A 15013-nucleotide genomic window follows, 5' to 3' on the forward strand; every position below is an offset into this window, starting at 1 on the left:
CGTCAACAAGAGACTTTTTCTCTATTTTGCCTTGAAAGCCTTGATTGGAGGAAACACTGAACTCTTGACGTTCATAAGATCATCAATGATTGTGTGAACATTTGAAGACTTTGATTTCAATCAAGATCAACTTGATCAACACATGAAATAATGAAGTTTTCATCAGTTCAACACTTGATGTATAAATGATCACATGACTCACTGTTGTGAGAGGATTGATGTGTGTTTGTGTTTAATGTCAGTGTTAGTGTTAGTGTTGTGTAACTCCACTCACACTGTTGTGTAACTCCACTCACACTGTTGTGTAACTCCACTCACACTGGTGTGTAACTCCACTCACACTGTTGTGTAACTCCACTCACACTGGTGTGTAACTCCACTCATACTGTTGTTGTGTAACTCCACTCACACTGGTGTTGTGTAACTCCACTCACACTGTTGTGTAACTCCACTCACACTGTTGTGTAACTCCACTCACACTGTTGTGTAACTCCACTCACACTGTTGTGTAACTCCACTCATACTGTTGTTGTGTAACTCCACTCACACTGGTGTTGTGTAACTCCACTCACACTGTTGTGTAACTCCACTCACACTGTTGTGTAACTCCACTCACACTGTTGTGTAACTCCACTCATACTGTTGTTGTGTAACTCCACTCACACTGGTGTTGTGTAACTCCACTCACACTGGTGTTGTGTAACTCCACTCACACTGATGTTGTGTAACTCCACTCACACTGGTGTTGCGTAACTCCACTCACACTGGTGTGTAACTCCACTCACACTGTTGTGTAACTCCACTCACACTGGTGTTGTGTAACTCGACTCACACTGTTGTTGTGTAAATCCACTCACACAGGTGTGTAACTCCACTAATACTGGTGTTGTGTAACTCCACTCACACTGGTGTGTAACTCCACTAATACTGGTGTTGTGTAACTCCACTCACACTGGTGTTGTGTAACTCCACTCACACTGGTGTTGTGTAAGGTGTTGTGTGACTCCACTCACACTGGTGTTGTGTGACTCCACTCACACTGGTGTTGTGTGACTCCACTCACACTGGTGTTGTGTAACTCCACTCACACTTGTGTTGTGTAACTCGACTTTGACTCGTTGTGTGACTCATATTGTTTGACTTGTGTTGTGTGAGTCCTGTTGTGTGACTTGTGTTGTGTGACTCGTGTCGTGTGACTTGTGTGACTCGTGTCGTGTGACTTGTGTTGTGTGACTCTTTTTGTGTTAGTTGTGTTATATGACTTGTGATGTGTGACTTGTGTTGTGTGAGTCATGTTGTGTGACTCGTGTTGTGTGACTTGTGTAGTGTGACTTGTGTTGTGTGACTTGTGTTGTGTACTTGTGTGACTTGTGTTAGTTGTGTTGTGTTACTTGTGTCTTGTGAGTTGTGTTGTACGACTCGTGTTGTGTGAGTCGTGTTGTGTGACTTGTGTTGTGTGAGTCATGTTGTGTGAGTCGTGTTGTGTGACTTTTGTTGCGTGAATCATGTTGTATGACTCGTATTGTGTGACTTGTGTTGTGTGACTTGTGTGACTCGTGTCGTGTGACTTGTGTTGTGAGTCGTGTTGTGCGACTTGTGTTGTGTGACTCTTTTTGTGTTAGTTGTGTTATATGACTTTAGTTGTGTGACTCGTGTTGTGTGACTTGTGTAGTGTGACTTGTGTTGTGTGACTTGTGTTGTGTACTTGTGTGACTTGTGTTAGTTGTGTTGTGTTACTTGTGTCTTGTGAGTTGTGTTGTATGACTCGTGTTGTGTAACTTGTGTTCTGCAACTTGTGTTGTGTGAGTTGTGGCATGTGAGTTGTCTTGTGACTTTTGTTGTGTGACTCGTATTATGAGAGTCATGTTGTGTGAGTCGTGTTGTGTGACTTTTGTTGCGTGACTCATGTTGCATGACATATGTTGTGTAACTTGTGTTGTGTAACTTGTGTCGTCTGAGTTGTGTTGTGACTTTTGTTGTGTGATTTGTGTTGTGTGAGTTGTTTTGTGTGACTCGTGTCGTGTGACTTGTGTGGTGTGACTTGTGTTGTGTTAGTTGTGTTGTGTGACTTGTGTTGTGTTAGTTGTGTTGTGTGACTTGTGTCGTGTGACTTGCGTTGTGACACTTGTGTTGTGTTAGTTGTGTCATGTGACTTGTGTCTTGTTGTCTCGTGTTGTGTGACTTTTGTTGCGTGACTCATGTAATGTGAGTTGTGTTGTGACTTTTGTTGAGTGAGTCGTGTTTTGTAACTTGTGTTGTGTGACTTGTGTTGTGTGATTTGTGTTGTGTGACTCGTGTTGTGTGAGTCGTGTTGTGTGACTCGTGTTGTGTGACTCGTGTTGTGTGAGTCGTGTTGTGTGACTCGTGTTGTGTGACTCGTGTTGTGTGACTCGTGTTGTGTGAGTCGTGTTGTGTGACTTGTGTCGTGTGACTTGTGTTGTCTGACTTGTGTTGTGCGAGTGATGGTTGTGTGAGTCGTGTCGTGTGACTCTTGTTGTCTGACTCGTGTTGTGTGACTCGTGTTGTGTGAGTCGTGTTGTGTGACTCGTGTTGTGTGACTCGTGTTGTGTGAGTCGTGTTGTGTGACTCGTGTTGTGTGACTCGTGTTGTGTGACTTGTGTTGTGTGACTCGTGTTGTGTGACTCGTGTTTTGTGACTTGTGTTGTGTTATTTGTGTTATGTGAGTCATGTTGTGTGACTTGTGTAGTGTGACTTGTGTTGTGTGAGTCATGTGACTTGTGTTGTGTGACTCTTGTTGTGTTATTTGTGTTGTGTGACTCTTGTTGTGTTAGTTGTGTTGTGTGACTTGTGTTGTGTTAGTTGTGTTATGTGACTTGTGTTGTGTGAGTCACGTTGTGTGACCCGTGTTGTGTGACTTGTGTTGTGTGACCTGTGTTGTGTGAGTTTTGTTGTGTGACTTGTGTGATTTGTGTTGTGTGACTTGTGTTGTGTAACTTGTGTCATGTGACTCGTGTCGTGTGACTTGTGACTTTTGTTGCGTGACTTTTGTTGTGTGACTTGTGTTGTAACTCGTGTTGTGTGACTTTTGTTGTGTGAGTCGTGTTTTGTAACTTGTGTTGTGTGACTTGTGTTGTGTGATTTGTGTTGTGTGACTCGTGTTTTGTGACTTGTGTGAGTCGTGTTGTTTGACTTGTTTTGTGTGAGTCGTGTTGTCTGAGTTGTGTGAGTAGTGTTGCGTGACTTGTGTGACTTGTGTCGTGTGAGTTGTGTTGTGTTAGTTGTGTTGTGTGACTTGTGTTCTTTGACTCTTGTTGTGTTATTTGTGTTTTGTGACTTGTGTTGTGTTATTTGTGTTATGTGAGTCATGTTGTGTGACTTGTGTAGTGTGACTTGTGTTGTGTGAGTCGTGTTGTGTGACTTGTGTTGTGACTTTTGTTGTGTGACTTTTTTTGGGTGACTTTTGTTGTGTTAGTTGTGTTGTGTGACTTTTGTTGTGTGACTTTTGTTGGGTGACTTTTGTTGTGTGACTTGTGTTGTGACTCGTGTTGTGTGACTTTTGTTGCGTGACTTTTGTTGTGTTAGTTGTGTTGTGTGACTTGTGTTGTGTGAGTTTTGTTGTGTAACTTGTGTCTTGTGACTTGTGTTGTGTGACTTGTGTTGTGTGACTTGTGTTGTGTAACTCGTGTCGTGTAACTCGTGTCGTGTGACTCTTGTTGTCTGACTCTTGTTGTGTGACTCGTGTCGTGTGACTCTTGTTGTGTGACTCATGTTGTGTGACTTGTGTTGTGTGACTCGTGTTGTGTGACTCTTGTTGTGTGACTCATGTTGTGTGACTTGTGTTGTGTGAGTCGTGTTGTGTGACTTGTGTTGTGTGACTCGTGTTGTGTGACTCGTGTTGTGTGACTCGTGTTGTGTGACTCGTGTTGTGTGACTCTTGTTGTGTGACTCATGTTGTGTGACTTGTGTTGTGTGAGTCGTGTTGTGTGACTTGTGTTGTGTGACTCGTGTTGTGTGACTCGTGTTGTGTGAGTCGTGTTGTGTGACTCGTGTTGTGTGAGTCGTGTTGTGTGAGTCGTGTTGTGTGACTCGTGTTGTGTGACTCGTGTTGTGTGAGTCGTGTTGTGTGACTTGTGTCGTGTGACTTGTGTTGTGTGACTTGTGTTGTCTGACTTGTGTTGTGCGAGTGATGGTTGTGTGAGTCGTGTCGTGTGACTCTTGTTGTCTGACTCGTGTTGTGTGACTCGTGTTGTGTGACTCGTGTTGTGTGACTCGTGTTGTGTGAGTCGTGTTGTGTGACTCGTGTTGTGTGACTCGTGTTGTGTGACTCGTTTTGTGTGACTCGTGTTGTGTGAGTCGTGTTGTGTGACTCGTGTTGTGTGAGTCATGTTGTGTGACTTGTGTAGTGTGACTTGTGTTGTGTGAGTCATGTGACTTGTGTTGTGTGACTCTTGTTGTGTTATTTGTGTTGTGTGACTCTTGTTGTGTTAGTTGTGTTGTGTGACTTGTGTTGTGTTAGTTGTGTTATGTGACTTGTGTTGTGTGAGTCACGTTGTGTGACCCGTGTTGTGTGACTTGTGTTGTGTGACCTGTGTTGTGTGAGTTTTGTTGTGTGACTTGTGTGATTTGTGTTGTGTGACTTGTGTTGTGTAACTTGTGTCATGTGACTCGTGTTCAGTGACTTGTGACTTTTGTTGCGTGACTTTTGTTGTGTGACTTGTGTTGTGTGACTCGTGTTGTGTGACTAGTGTTGTGTCAGTCGTGTTGTGTGACTCGTGTTTTGTGACTTGTGTTGTGTTATTTGTGTTATGTGAGTCATGTTGTGTGACTTGTGTAGTGTGACTTGTGTTGTGTGAGTCATGTGACTTGTGTTGTGTGACTCTTGTTGTGTTATTTGTGTTGTGTGACTCTTGTTGTGTTAGTTGTGTTGTGTGACTTGTGTTGTGTTAGTTGTGTTATGTGACTTGTGTTGTGTGAGTCATGTTGTGTGACCCGTGTTGTGTGACTTGTGTTGTGTGACCTCTGTTGTGTGAGTTTTGTTGTGTGACTTGTGTGATTTGTGTTGTGTGACTTGTGTTGTGTAACTTGTGTCATGTGACTCTTGTCGTGTGACTTGTGACTTTTGTTGCGTGACTTTTGTTGTGTGACTTGTGTTGTAACTCGTGTTGTGTGACTTGTGTTGTGTGACTTGTGTTGTGTGACTTGTGTTGTGTGAGTCGTGTTGTGTGACTTGTGTTGTGACTTATGTTGTGTGACTTTTGTTGGGTGACTTTTGTTGTGTTAGTTGTGTTGTGTGACTTTTGTTGTGTGACTTTTGTTGTGTGACTTGTGTTGTGTGACTTGTGTTGTGTGACTTTTGTTGCGTGACTTTTGTTGTGTTAGTTGTGTTGTGTGACTTGTGTTGTGTGACTTGTGTTGTGTGAGTTTTGTTGTGTAACTTGTGTCTTGTGACTTGTGTTGTGTGACTTGTGTTGTGTGACTTGTGTTGTGTAACTCGTGTCGTGTAACTCGTGTCGTGTGACTCTTGTTGTCTGACTCGTGTTGTGTGACTCGTGTTGTGTGAGTCGTGTTGTGTGATTTGTGTTGTGTGACTCGTGTTGTCTGACTCGTGTTGTGTGACTCGTGTTGTGTGAGTCGTGTTGTGTGACTTGTGTCGTGTGACTCTTGTTGTCTGACTCGTGTTGTGTGACTCGTGTTGTGTGAGTCGTGTTGTGTGACTTGTGTTGTGTGACTCGTGTTGTGTGACTCGTGTTGTGTGACTCTTGTTGTGTGACTCGTGTTGTGTGACTCGTGTTGTGTGACTCGTGTTGTGTGACTTGTGTTGTGTGACTCGTGTTGTGTGACTAGTGTTGTGTGACTCGTGTTGTGTGACTCGTGTTGTGTGAGTCGTGTTGTGTGACTCGTGTTGTGTGACTTGTGTTGTGTGACTTGTGTTGTCTGACTTGTGTTGTGCGAGTGATAGTTGTGTGATTCGTGTCGTGTGACTCTTGTTGTCTGACTCGTGTTGTGTGACTCGTGTTGTGTGACTCGTGTTGTGTGACTCGTGTTGTGTGATTCGTGTTGTGTGAGTCGTGTTGCGTGACTCGTGTTGTGTGACTCGTGTTGTGTGACTTGTGTTGTGTGACTCGTGTTGTGTGACTCGTGTTGTGTGACTCGTGTTGTGTCAGTCGTGTTGTGTGAGTCGTGTTGTGTGACTCGTGTTGTGTGACTCGTGTTGTGTCAGTCGTGTTGTGTGACTCTTGTTGTGTGACTTGTGTTGTGTGACTCGTGTTGTGTGACTCGTGTTGTGTGACTCCTGTCGTGTGACTTGTGTTGTGTGACTCGTGTTGTGTCAGTCGTGTTGTGTGACTCGTGTTGTGTGACTCGTGTTGTGTCAGTCGTGTTGTGTGACTCTTGTTGTGTAACTTGTGTTGTGTGACTCGTGTTGTGTGACTCGTGTTGTGTGACTTGTGTTGTGTGACTTGTGTTGTGTGACTTGTGTTGTGTGAGTTTTGTTGTGTAACTTCTGTCTTGTGACTTGTGTTGTGTGACTTGTGTTGTGTGACTTGTGTCGTGTGACTTGTGTTGTGTGACTTGTGTTGTGTGACTCGTGTTGTGTGACTCGTGTTGTGTGACTTGTGTTGTGTGACTTGTGTTGTGTGACTTGTGTTGTGTGAGTTTTGTTGTGTAACTTCTGTCTTGTGTTGTGTGACTTGTGTTGTGTGACTTGTGTCGTGTGACTTGTGTTGTGTGACTTGTGTTGTGTGACTTGTGTTGTGTGAGTTTTGTTGTGTAACTTCTGTCTTGTGACTTGTGTTGTGTGACTTGTGTTGTGTGACTCGTGTTGTGTGACTTGTGTTGTGTGACTTGTGTTGTGTGACTTGTGTTGTGTGACTTGTGTTGTGTGACTTGTGTTGTGTGAGTTTTGATGTGTAACTTGTGTCTTGTGACTTGTGTTGTGTGACTTGTGTGACTCGTGTTGTGTGACTTGTGTTGTGTGACTTGTGTTGTGTGACTTGTGTCTTGTGACTTGTGTTGTGTGACTTGTGTTGTGTGAGTTTTGATGTGTAACTTGTGTCTTGTGACTTGTGTTGTGTGACTTGTGTTGTGTGACTCGTGTTGTGTGACTTGTGTTGTGTGACTTGTGTTGTGTGACTTGTGTTGTGTGGCTTGTGTTGTGTGAGTTTTGTTGTGTAACTTGTGTCTTGTGACTTGTGTTGTGTGACTTGTGTTGTGTGACTTGTGTTGTGAGTCGTGTTGTGTAACTTGTGTCTTGTGACTTGTGTTGTGTAACTTGTGTTGTGTGAGTCATGTTGTGTAACTTGTGTTGTGTGACTTGTGTTGTGTGACTTGTGTTGCGTGACTTGTGTTGTGTGACTTGTGTTGTGTGACTTGTGTCGTGTGACTTGTGTTGTGTGACTTGTGTTGTGTGACTTCAACTGAGAAAAATCTCTAAACTTAGGAAAATGCTGTCACAACATGATCTGGATCTTATAATCCATGCGTTTGTTTCTTCTCGTCTGGACTATTGTAACAGTTTGTTTTCATGTCTTAACAAGAAGGATCGTCTCGTCTGCAGTTGATTCAAAACTCTGCAGCGAGAATTCTGACCCGCTCTAGTAGAAGAACTCACATTTCTCCTTCAAACTCTTCACTGGCTGCTCTAGTAGAAGAACTCACATTTCTCCTTCAAACTCTTCACTGGCTGCTCTAGTAGAAGAACTCACATTTCTCCGGTCCTTAAAACTCTTCACTGGCTTCCAGTTTCTTTCAGGATCAACTTTAAAATTCTGGTTCTTACTTTCAGATCTATTCATGGTCAGGCTCCTCCTTACATCACTGATCTGATCCAGACTTACACCCCAGCTCGGGCTCTGAGGTCTGTGGATCAGAATCTACTTATGGTTCCACGCACACGACTCAGGACCAGAGGAGAGAAATCTTTTCAGGCTGTTGCTCCTAAGCTTTGGAACGATCTTCTCTCTCTTTGCTCTTGATGATCTACTGACTCCTTTAAGAAACATCTTAAGACGTTTCTATTTGTTCAGGCTTTTCCTTGAATTTCTCGAACTCCTGTGTTGTTCTCAGTATTATCTTGATCTTTAAAGTATGTAATGTTTTGAGTATTGTTTTGATTGTTAAAGCGCTTTGTGACCCTGGTCTCGAAAAGCGCTATATAAATATATATTACTTACTTACTTACTTACTTGTGTTGTGTGACTTGTGTTGTGTGACTTGTGTTGTGTGACTTGTGTTGTGTGACTTGTGTTGTGTGACTTGTGTTGTGTGACTCGTGTCTTGTGACTTGTGTTGTGTGACTTGTGTTGTGTGACTTGTGTTGTGTGACTTGTGTTGTGTGACTTGTGTTGTGTGACTTGTGTTGTGTGACTTGTGTTGTGTGACTCGTGTCTTGTGACTTGTGTTGTGTGACTTGTGTTGTGTGACTTGTGTTGTGTGTTTGTAAAGATCAACCTGCGTCTCATGGAAGCTTCAAGAACCAGAGAAGAGAGTTTGTTCTAATTGTTGATGGTTTTCTTCAACATTCAATGATTTGAACGTCTTTTACTGTCGAGTCATGATAGAAATACTAGAGTTTAGTCTCCAGACTGTGTTGATAAATATGTCAAGATGACTTGAAATATTCTTCACCTTCCTGTTGTGTTCATGAAATATCATCACTTCTAGAACCAAGTTCATGAGTCGAGGAAAAGTCATTCAAATCCTCTCAGAGTGAAAAAGGTTTCATGAAGAAACATGAATCCATTCACTGTTTACATCCATGTGTGTGTTTGTGTTTGTTTGAAATGATGTTCTGACCTGAGAGTCTCCAGGTGACAGTGTGGACTCTTCAGTCCAGCAGACAGCAGCTCCACTCCTGGATCCTGCAGGTCGTTGTGACTCAGGTCCAGTTGAGTCAGACTAGAGGACGGAGAGCTGAGGACTGAGGACAGAAGTGAACAACTTCTCTCTGACAGGAAACAGCAGCTCAGCCTGTGAAAGAGACGAGTGTCGTCAACAAGAGGATTGATTTGTGTTTATATGAGAAACAAACACAAGAGAACATAAGGAAAAATAAGTCACAAAACAAACAACAATGACAAATGAAAATAAAAGGTTGTTACATGTATATTGATCATAATAACACATCATTGATTCTTTTTCTATTCACTTACTTATCTCAGTGTTTTTGTGTGTTTTCTCTCAATTGTTGTGTTTAATTCTTTTCCAGAGTAAAAATACCTTCAATGTAATCAAGACACTGATTCAATCGTGAAGATTCACTTCAATTTATTCTATTTGTTTTTTAACATTCAATTCAATATGAACAGGTTTACAAAGTTATTATTCATAACCGTGTCAGGTGTGAGTGTGAAGGTGTTGCAGGTAATACAAGCTCAAACAATGTGTGTGTGTTTGTCACTCACACTCCTGCACTCTCTCAACATTGTTGTCTTCATTTGAATGTTTACAGTTAGAAAATTCAAGGTGAATTCTCTCCATCTTTGGATCCAGTGGATCTATGTTGTGACACAGATGGAGTGTCAATCATCCTCCGTCACATTCACCTTCATTTCTTCTCCATGTTTGCTTCACATGAACTGAATGAGTTTCAACTTTTGAAACATTTGTCAAGTTTGGAGACTATTTTTGAAGTTGTTTCTGGACATCAATCAATATATGGATCAGTTTGATTCCATCTGGTGACACTTTTTATTCATGATTCATAAACATGTTTCAAGTGAAGATGTTTCTTATTTTCTAATGATATTTTTTCACATTCATCAAAGTCTTCAAAGTTTTCCTCCATCATTGTTCAAACATGTCGTTCCTTTAAATCTCCAGGTTTCAAATGTTTTCTCTGTAGTTGCAGGTTTGACTATGGAGGCCTAGGAGGGTCAAACCAGGATTTACTGTCAGCTTTCATTGATATTTGAAACAATCTTCCATGTTTGAAGACAATACTTTTGGCAGAGATGGACTCGAGTCAACGACTTGGACTCGAGTCCAACTCTGGTCGCACCTATCAGACTCGTGACTCGTGATTTGTGACTCCAGTACACTGGGACTCGTGAAGAGTGACTCACTACTGCACCTGGTTAAGTGATTCGTGACTCAAGAGTCGACCCAGACGAGTCATTGTGACTCGAGCGTCGACTCAGTTATTTGAGTGAGTCTAAAGTCAAATCATCTTCTGGTCACTGATCCATGCTGTGAGTCTTTATTGAGTGAATCTCCTATAGATGGTTCATCTAGTGACTCCAACATGGCTTCAGACTTGATTGACAGGACTATGTTGATGGTTCAATGTTTGATAATAATCAGTGAAAATCTAATGTTTTCATACAAGTCATGAGTTCATTGAATCTTCTGGTGTTTTTCATTTTAGCTTCAGACTAACTGTTGTCGTAACTTGTTTCTACTTTGAATATTCTTTGTATTATTGTGAAGTTTGCAGTGGATTTAAGTTCATGTTATTTATGTTCTTTAAAACGTTTTTAGTTTTATTTTGAAAGTTCACTTCCTCTCTGTTTATCTCACAAGAGTTCAAAAGTCTAAGAATCGAATGTGTTTGAATGGATCTGAGATCAGTAAATATGTGTCAACATACTGAACAGCACGACCCAGCAGAAGAACAAATCAAGTTCAAGTAGAACCTGCTGAAGACTGAGGTCACTTAGAATCATCTGCTTCATTGAAGAACTCACTGAAGACTCAACTTTGACTCTCTGGAGTCTCACCTCTGACTTTCACATGTTCTGAAGCTGAAGACATGATGTTCTGACCTGAGAGTCTCCAGGTGACAGTGTGGACTCTTCAGTCCAGCAGACAGCAGCTCCACTCCTGGATCCTTCAGGTCGTTGTAACTCAGGTCCAGTTGAGTCAGACTAGAGGACGGAGAGCTGAGGACTGAGGACAGAAGTGAACAACTTCTCTCTGACAGTCCACAGGAGTTCAACCTGTGAAAGAGACGAGTGTCGTCAACAAGAGGATTGATTTGTGTTTATATGAGAAACAAACACAAGAGAACATAAGGAAAAATAAGTCACAAAACAAACAACAAAGACAAATGAAAATAAAAGGTTGTTACATGTATATTGATCATAATAACACATCATTGATTCTTTTTCTATTCACTTACTTATCTCAGTGTTTTTGTGTGTTTTCTCTCAATTGTTGTGTTTAATTCTTTTCCAGAGTAAAAATATCTTCAATTTAATCAAGACACTGATTCAATTTGTTTTTTTAACATTCAATTCAATATGAACAGGTTTACAAAGTTATTATTCATAACCGTGTCAGGTGTGAGTGTGAAGGTGTTGCAGGTAATACAAGCTCAAACAATGTGTGTGTGTTTGTCAATCAAGGAGTCGACTACTTCCACTATACATGGACTACTATCAACCTTCAGCTAATGCCAACATGACTGACCAAACGACTGATGTTGTTCAACATCTGGAGGACAGTGAGCTGAGACTATGGTATCCCATCCAAGGACGACAGCCCCTCCATCAGCTCCACACAACAGCTCAGGAGCCCATGATGGTTCAAGTCACTTCCCAACGGACATTTCTAGATTCTTTCATGTTAGACACGAAACACCAAGAGAACTCAAGGCTCCTCTTGTTTTCCGTGGGGATGTTCAGACAAAGTTGAGTTGGAAGAATGGCTCGAGTTGATGGAAGATTATTTCAAGAAACGTGATGTTCAACTGGAGAGTCGGGTGGAAGAAATTCTCACACATTTAAGGGCTCGAGCTAAAGAGTGAAGTTTGGGATAGAAATGGAGAGATAGATGTTGCACGCCGTCCTCACGCTGTGTCTGGTCTCTTGAGGAAACTTTTTTCTTCTGAACGCTATTCATCGGTGCCTTTGGCAGACTTTTATTCAACTCTCCCAGATGTGATGAAGACCCGTAGGACTACTGGCTCCGCCTCAAGAAAGCTGCTGCAGTCGCCACAGGTTGCTTGTGGGAACAAGACAAATGTTTGATCACCCAGATCTGGCTCACATTCCGGTCCATACTTTGGATAAATGGTCAGCCGTGAAGTGCAGGACGTGTTGGATGAATTTCATAGACTAGTTTGAAGACACCAGCCAGACATAGTGAAGAGGTGAACATGGATAGAGTTGAAGTTAACCTACAGCAGCCTGTGAACCACCTGAGAGACAGCAGCCAGTTGATCCAGACTCTTCTACAATGGAGAGGTTGCTGGGGTTGTTGGAAAAGATGCTGCAGAACCAGAGTCAGAACCAATACAACAGAAGGACACGTAACAACTACAAGAGACAACACCGAGTAGAAGGACTTGACGCTGTGCCATGTTCTGTATGTGCTGATGGTTCACACTCTGCATATTCTCACTGCCGAGAAAACCTTCTCTGGTTCTTTTGTCACTCTCCAGAACACACAAGACGTAACTCACCTCAAGTTCTTATGCCACCTGCCTTCACACATCAGGGAAACATCATGAAATTGCTCATTTCAAAGATGAAGGGTTCAATAGTTCCATCATTAACCTCAACATGTGATGATGCAGTTATTTTGTCACATTCAGACGAGTGGAAAGAGGAAGACCTGCAATCCAGGATCAGGACGACAAAGAGTCGTGTCACACTGCAACCAGGGTCTGAACATCTAGTGTGGGCTAAAGTGTCATCGTCTGCTCAGTCAACTGTGGGGAAAACAGTTGTGATCGAGCAACACAGTCCAAAGTGAGACCTGCACAAATCCTGGAAGGAAGAGTTGTCACTACCTTGTGGGGGGATGGCTGGGTTCCTGTGAAGATGTTGAATCCTACTGAGAAGCTACTCACTATAAAAATAAATGCTATGGTTGCAGATGTGTCACTCGCCCCTCAGTCCAAGACTTGCCTCAACCAGAACCAGTTTATTCTAATGTGATGTTGACACAGAACATCCACTGCTGTCTGAGGAGATGATCATCCACACGTTGAAGGACATGGATCTGGAGGACTTAGATCTCACCTGTGAAGTGTCTCTTGATTGTTAAAAAAAATGTAGTATGTATCGTCCAAAGTTATGAGTGTACTTTCTCAAAACACAAAATGGATTGTGTTGAATGAATATGTTCATAGAATCTGTTTGGTGGACGACAAGCCTCTCAGACTGCAGTACCTCCGTGACCCCTCTAGTCAATATGAGAAACTGAGGATCTAAATAAGATGGAGGAACAGGGGATTATTCGTGAATCTCAGAGTGAGTTTTCTTCTCCTCTTGTGCTTGTTGTTAAACCTAATGGTGACCTACGCATTTGCAATGACTTCAGATGGTTGATGCCAGAACAGTGAAAGATGCGGACCCCCTGCCCCACCAGACAGGTCTGCACAAATATAATAGAATGCTCAGGGTCTTACCAACAGCCCCGCAACATTTATACGGATGATGATGTCCATATTTGGTGATAAGAACTTTTCTTTTGTGTTATCTGGACGACCTGCTGGTTTTTGCTCCATCAGAGGAGGTTGCAATTGAACGGTTGGAGATGTTTTTTTCGCGTCTTGCTGCTAACAACTTAAAGCTACACCTAGGAAATGTAACTTTCTTTGCAGATCTGTAAGGTTCTTAGGACACATTATTTGTGCAAATGGTGTAAAAGACAGACCCTGATAAAATACAGGCCGTGGTTGATGTGGAAGAACCTGATCTGTTTGACTCTGATGGAATCACTTCTTCTGCAAAGAAGATGAGATCATTTCTTGGCATGGTCCTGTATTATCACCATTTCATAGAGGGATGTTCAGCTGAAGCCAAACCACTTTTTGATCTTGTTTCTGATCCTGTCTCCTGTAACAGCAGAGGCAGAAAACGCAAACCTAAATTGAAAAGGTTTCATCAGACTCACTCCTGTTGATTGTTCTGCTGAGTGTAAGGCTGCATCCAAACACTTAAACATGACTCAGTCCACAGTGTCACTCTGGCTCACCCTGACTTCACAGAGCCCTTGTTCCTGCTGTAGAGCTTCTTTTGATGGGTTAGGTGCTGTCCTCTCACAGTTGCCACCAGGGGGCACTGTAGCACGACCAGTGGCTTTTGCCAGTAAAAGCCTCTCACGTTCACAGCTGAATTAACCTGCTCATCGGCTAGAGTTTCTGGCGGTTTGTGATAAGTTCAGTCACTGGCTAAAAGTGAGACATCTTACAGTTTGGACAGATAACAATCCCCTAACCTACATTTTGACTAAGCCCTGGTTGGACGCATGTGAACAAAGATCGGTGTCCAAGTTGGCAGCTTATAGTTTTGATCCGAACTATGTACCTGGCAACAAGAATGTGGTCACTGGTGCCCTTGAGAACCATTTGTTCAGTCTTGCATTGGTCATAGACCTGTTACAGAGACCTACGTCTCATTGTTGGAGAAGATGTGTGGCCTTGAAGATGAAAAAGTGCATGGTGCATTCAAGTGTACTACGAACTGTCAAAGGGTCATTGAGCAGTCTTTGAATGAGGGTGAAGCACTAGACCAGGCCTGCCCAACCCGTGGCTCCCGGGCCGCATGCGGTTCTTTGCCTGGTTTCATGCGGCTCTAACGTTCTAGTGTTGTGTCGTTCACGAACGATTTGTTCGAACGAACGATCTTTTGAGTGAACGTACTGAACCAAATCACTTCATGAAGTGATTCATTCCTTTCTCAGTTCAGTTGAACGCCGCGACCGTGCCGGTAGGAGGGATTCTATGATAAGACTTTGCTACAGAACATTTAGTTTTTATGTTGGCACAGATTCGGTCAGTGAACAGGGATTCATGTTCGGCTGTGAACACACCTCAAGATCTTCTCTATTTGCTGAATTTCTCACGAATGTCTGTGCACTGGTCCTTTTCCATGAACGCACTTTTTTTTCTTTTTTTTTTTTGCATTGTCCCTCAAGTGCAGTGAATGTTAACTTCGGGTCTGAATCATTAAACCTAGTAACGGATTGTTTGGCTGCGTTCAGGAAGTAGAAGAAATTGCAGTCTGGGCTTCATAAGCACTGAGTTAGTAATTTGGTGAACGAACGAACTGAACAAATCCTTTTAATGAACTGATTCAAGTGATTCAGTTCAGTCAAAAGAACTGTC

General features: G+C 42.5%; 1 protein-coding gene across 3 annotated transcripts in view; it reads right to left on the reverse strand.

Moving 5' to 3' along the window:
- LOC148083052 (NACHT, LRR and PYD domains-containing protein 3-like) overlaps positions 1-15013 on the reverse strand; it is a 177604-nt gene that overhangs the window by 43256 nt on the left and 119335 nt on the right. The window lies entirely within an intron of this gene.

The sequence above is a fragment of the Callionymus lyra genome, chromosome 3, assembly GCF_982586985.1.
Source record: "Callionymus lyra chromosome 3, fCalLyr1.hap1.1, whole genome shotgun sequence".
Classification (NCBI taxonomy): domain Eukaryota; kingdom Metazoa; phylum Chordata; class Actinopteri; order Syngnathiformes; family Callionymidae; genus Callionymus; species Callionymus lyra.